General features: G+C 31.2%; 1 long non-coding RNA gene across 2 annotated transcripts; it reads left to right on the top strand.

Annotated features, from left to right (window-relative positions):
* The first annotated feature begins 803 nt into the window (after positions 1–803).
* LOC112713002 (uncharacterized) lies at positions 804–5,021 on the top strand. Of its 2 annotated transcripts, XR_011865140.1 has the most exons (7): positions 804–1,100; positions 1,235–1,317; positions 1,446–1,621; positions 2,991–3,062; positions 3,153–3,368; positions 4,415–4,557; positions 4,855–5,021. It is a non-coding gene; the product is annotated as an uncharacterized lncRNA (long non-coding RNA). The 2 variants fall into 2 exon arrangements; XR_003158028.3 differs by lacking the exons at positions 4,415–4,557; positions 4,855–5,021 and adding an exon at positions 3,568–3,778.
* Positions 5,022–5,585: the final 564 nt, after the last annotated feature.

The following is a 5,585-nucleotide window of genomic DNA, read 5'->3' on the forward strand; positions in this document are numbered from 1 at the left end:
CTCTTGACTTAGGTTGAGTAATTGGTGACTCTTGAGTTGTCAAAGTCTCTTGTTGATTGATAATTAGAAGTTGCTAGTTGATTTGAATTCCACTAAAGCTAGTCTTTTAGGAATTGACTAGGACTTGAGGAATCAAATTGATTATTTCCAATTGACTTTCCTTCATGGTTAGAGGTTGACTGAGTGGAGCAATGGACAATTCTTGTCACAATTGATGATGAAAATGAGGATAGGACTTCCAATTCTCATTCCTTACCAAGAGCTTTCTTAGCTATTAGTTCACTTCTTGGAATTTACTTTTCTTGTCCCTTATCCAAAACCCCAAAATATACATCTCATGACCAATAACAAGAATACTTCCCTACAATTCCTTTGAGAGATGACCCAAGATTTGAATACTTCGGTTATTATTTTTATTGGGGCACTACAACATTTTTTATCTATTGCAATATATATTGTAAGTAACACTTAAAAAGTGTTGTTTAAAATGATAAAAAACAATGCTTAATATTTGTTGCAATGAAATATTGCTATTGCAACACTTTTTTAACTAACACTACATAAGTGTTCCCTTTGATTAGATAGAGAACACATGAAAGGCGTTGCTTCAGCAAAATACACATGTAACGCTTATCATGTACATAAATTACACTATTCTAAAATTGCTTTAAAATTTTTAATAAGCTTCTCATTATAAGTGTTGTCTAAAATATATGAATGTATTTTTTTCTTTTAAATTTCAATTTTTCCTCTAAATATATCAATAGGAAAGCAACTGATTGAAACACAGAAACATCCATTCATTTATCATCTTCACATTCCTAACAAAATGTTGAAAAAAAATGCTACTGGTAACCTAACCCCTAAATTGATGAAATTCGTGGTTCCTTTTCTACTCGCGAAGAAGCATTCCCTCTCTCTTTGCGTTCCTCCCTACTCGCCTTGTTATGCTCTCTTCATGTTATCTCGTGTTCCTCTCTTTCTCTGTTCTTTGCACTGTGTCGGTTACTTCTTTCTGCATTTTGCCAAAAAATTGCATAGTACAAGATCTGGTTTCGTTCTGCGTTTGATCTATTGCCAAACTTGTTTCTTTTCATTAGGTGTGCACTTCAATTCTTTCCTTTCCTACTCTAATTGCTCAATTGTGTGTGTGTGTGATTTTTTCAAGAAAAAGGAAATTGTGTGTGTCTATTTGCTGTTTTTCTGAGCTATTTGCTATTTCAAGCTTCTCTAGGTTTTGCTTGCCATTCATCTCTGGTCTCTTCCAGTTTGCCAGTGTTCTTCTGCTAGGGTTCATCAGCGCTGATCATTGTTCAGGTACTCACAATTCTGCCTCTGTTTTTCCTTTTTATGTTTGTGTTTTGAATCATAATTTTTTAGATTAGCAATTATTCTGGAAAATTTTAGTTATGAAAAGTTCTTCTCTTTTTAATCTTCTTCGCCAGATTTTGCTTCATTGGCACCTTCGCTTCACTCTTGTGCCACCTCAGCATCGAGCGTGGTGCACTGCCACCACACCGGCTACAAACCCGTACCACCTGTGGAAGGAGAAGGAAGAGGAGATTTTGAGGGACATTGAGCCTGTGGTTACACTAACCAAAGATATTCTTCACTCTCGAAGGTAACTAAGTAACTAACTAAGCTTGTTATTCAGCTTTGCGCTCTTTCTGTTTGTTATATTGTCTCAATCATTGGTTACTCTTTCTTCTATCCTTTGTTTTTCTCCAAGTACAAATAAGTAGTTTTGTTGTGATTAAGTTCCTTTAGAGTGTGTTGCAAGCTACATTTTAAAGGGTAAAATGCATCATTTGGGTGCTGTGTTATATCACTTTCATATTATAAAATATATAATTAACTTCCTGATTAGTAAAGTAATAAGTCTTCTAAAAGAACTGTACAAATTTGTGTTCTCCCGTTTCAAACACTAATCAGACTTATAAATGGATTAAATAAACTGAACCTTTCTAAATGATGATATGATACACAACTCAACTCAACTCAAATGCTTACACTAACTATGAAAAACAGAGATGTCTTCAGCATCATCGGCTGTTTAAGACATTGCTCGTTATTGTTAGTTGGAGAGATGAGAGTGATTAGATAGCTTGCTATTATACTAATAATGTGAAAGAAAGTAAAGGGAGGAGGAACATATTCAGTTGGGTGTGTGTCTGGCCAATTATATTATTAAGTGTGGCTTGTGGGGTATCACATATATAGTTTCTACTTTCTGCACCAACAATTTAAAATAAAAATATCTAGGGACCTAATGTGACTCTATATATTATTCATTTTCACATAACTTTTTTTTAAATCTTCAAATCTGTGCTGAAAGTTTCTACTTTATTGTTAGTTTCATTATAAATGCAATCTAAGAGACATGTACACTATACTCATCTATGAAGCTTTAATTATCCAAAGAAAAAGTAAGATTCAAACTCCCTTTTCCATATTCCTCTTCGTTTCTCTTTCTCTTCCCCAGTTGGATTTTTGTTTTATTTGAAAAACTATGAAATTTCTAAAACCTATCTTGTCTAGCAATCTTGCATAATTAACTTCCTTAATAATTTTTTTCATTCTTTTTTTTCTGGACCAATTCCTTAATAAATTGATGGAGTTGAATGATTGCATTTATGATTTATCAATTAGATTTAATACTATATATATAGAAATTCAAAGATATGCTATTTTGATTAGGTAGTACAGTAGATATATGCTTGTGCCATGCTTGCAAAAGAGTTCATGTTGAAAAATCTTAAAAGGAAAGAGGTTAAATTATTCAATATAATTATTTTGAATGTGAATCATTGGGGTATAGGAGCATGCCTTTATATAATAGTCTATTTCAAATATTCGAGAGAAATTCAAGCACAAATCTAAATGCTAAGTAGACTAAGAAATTCAGATTTTTACATATTGTTCATTCCAGATCCAAATCTGTTTATATCCCTCTGGTTCATACTGATGAATGGTTTCGGATTCCTTTTTAGGCGTATTTCAAATAATAATATAATTGACTCCATTCCTTCTTCCCTCGGTGACTTGGAACATCTTCTAAAGCTGTGAGTACTGTGGCAAGTTTCTTGTTATTTATTTGTTTTTCGAATCTGGCAGTTTCTCTTTTACTTACGGCTATTATTTAATTTTTGTAGGAACCTGAGTAGAAATCATATGACAGGATTTATTCCAGCAGAATTTGCTAATCTTAGAAGTGTTATGGACATGCAAGTCATTTGTCTTTTTTTTTTCCTTATGAAATCTATTTGTTAATTGGTTTTTGTCATTCTATGTTGCAGGGATTTGTCAAATAATCAAATCTCTGGCTTGATTCCTCAAGAACTTAGTCAGCTTCAGAATATGGTGTCATTGTAAGTTCAGATGCTAGAAATTAATAACATGTTATCTGTATTAGAACACAAATTTTCGTTGATGATGTTGGACTCTTGGAGTGTTAAATGGTAAAATTTCAATCTAGAAATCTTCATTCCAGATCCAATTACAAGATATTGTACAGGCTACTAGTAATTTCTATTAAGTTCCTTGTTAATTCTGTTTCTATTTCTACAGAAATTTTCTGCTCTGTTAATTCTTCGGCTTGCATATTAGAGTCTTGGTGTGGTTTATGGAGATTCGGGAACTTCCGCTTTGTATGTTTTCTAAAATACTTTTCCTCATGAATTGCCTCCTTATGAATAATAATCAAGCGGTGCTTTGATGCCATTACCATGAATCTTTGATTGACAGATGTATAAGGTTGAAGTGGGGATTATATTGAAGTGAGTAGCTAAAGTCTCATCTTTGTTAATCCCAAGATGCATAGGCATAAGGCATGTGCCTTTGACATTATTGGACTCATCATCATATAGTCAAGGATTTACAGCGCACCTCCTAAGTTAAAGTGCATTGAATTCATCGTTTAATTAACATACACTAATAATTTTTTATCATCTGGAATTTTCCAATTTCATATGGCTTAGCTGCAGTTTTGTGAAAATATATAGCTGCTGTTTCCAATTTTTTAACCTTTTTATTGAAGTTTTTAATGGAAGTTAGAGACATGTTTTATACTTTTAACTAACTGTGAACTTTTTTATTATAGTTTTTCTTTCCGAAGAGAATCAAGACTAAGAGACAAGCTTTGTTTGTTGAAATACTTGATCAAATTTATTATGTGGTTTCAATTAAATATTTTCCTTTTCTTTTGTCTCATATAGAGTGTGTGTCAACTTTTCAAGTATGGCCCTCAAAGGGAACATAATGTTGTAGCACTTTTCATGTATGGCCTGGGATTAAATTTGCTTTCATGAGAAGTTTTTATTGCATTACATAGTCATAATAAATAGGCTCTGAAAGTCACAAATAATAGAGAAGGTGATGTGAGTGTGACTTCTTACCAGTGAACTTTGTTTTGCAGAAACACAAAACACAGTAGAAGATGGAAGCAAAAGTGAACTTGTGAAGTAAAAGAAAATTTCTTTTTTTATTTTTATTTTTGTTTGGGTATCAAAAGATGGCAGCCTGAATAAACAACGAGGCATGGAGAAACATTATATTAAGGTAACAATCGATGTTATAATGACTTGAATAACCTTCGCATAACATTTTCTTTTTCTTTTGATGACACCTTTGCATCATAATTGTTATACTTTTTTGCATTGATTGTGTCTCTAAATATATCTCTTTTGTTTCAATGGAATCCTATCGTCCTATACCTTAGCCACATTAGAAGGAGTTTTTTAGACCTATTTATTGATTTTGTATCTATAATATTTAATATCATAAAGAAATTTTTATTATTATAATTTTTCAGTTTTAATAATAAGCTGCTTATTTTTTGTTGTATATTATTTGCAGATTTAGCATATAGGACAAGTCAAGCATGGATATAAAATATGCAAGTAGATTGGTATTTTTTTAATAAATATTAATTACTATTTTGTTATGACAATTATTGTTAGACAAGAATTTTAATATTTTGTTGAGAATTATTGATGAACATGTATTTGATATACTAATTGAACTTTTAATATCTATTTTAATTAGAATTTTATTATTAGTTATTTTGTCTCTTTTATATTTTTTTCTTATTGTGCACAAATTTATTTATTAATTAAAATAATTACACATGTATGAACAAAAAATTTTATTATAAATTTTAATTTTGTTGTCTTTTTATTACGAAAGTAATTTTTTTAATCAAAAAGGAAACCTTTTTATTAGTTGCATATTTTGAATATTAGACAACACTTGTATGGTTGCATATCCAAAAGAAAAAGCAACACTTGTATAGGTTGCTTATCCAAAAGAAAAGGCAACATTTGTATAGGTTGCATATTCAAAAGAAAAGACAACGCTTTAAAAGGTTGCATATTCAAAACTAATAGCCAACACTTTAAAGTATTGCAAATTCCAACTTATAAGCAACACGTAAAAGAGTTGCATTTTATTGCAAATAGGCAACACTTTTTAGTAGTGGCCAAAATATGAGAGAAGAGTCAACACTGCAAAAGTGTTGTCTCAAACACAACTTTGAAGTGTTGTTGTTTTTCAACCAAAGGCAACACTTACCAAGTGTTGCTCTCAAA

Source organism: Arachis hypogaea, chromosome 9, assembly GCF_003086295.3.
Source record: "Arachis hypogaea cultivar Tifrunner chromosome 9, arahy.Tifrunner.gnm2.J5K5, whole genome shotgun sequence".
NCBI classification, from domain to species: Eukaryota; Viridiplantae; Streptophyta; class Magnoliopsida; order Fabales; family Fabaceae; genus Arachis; species Arachis hypogaea.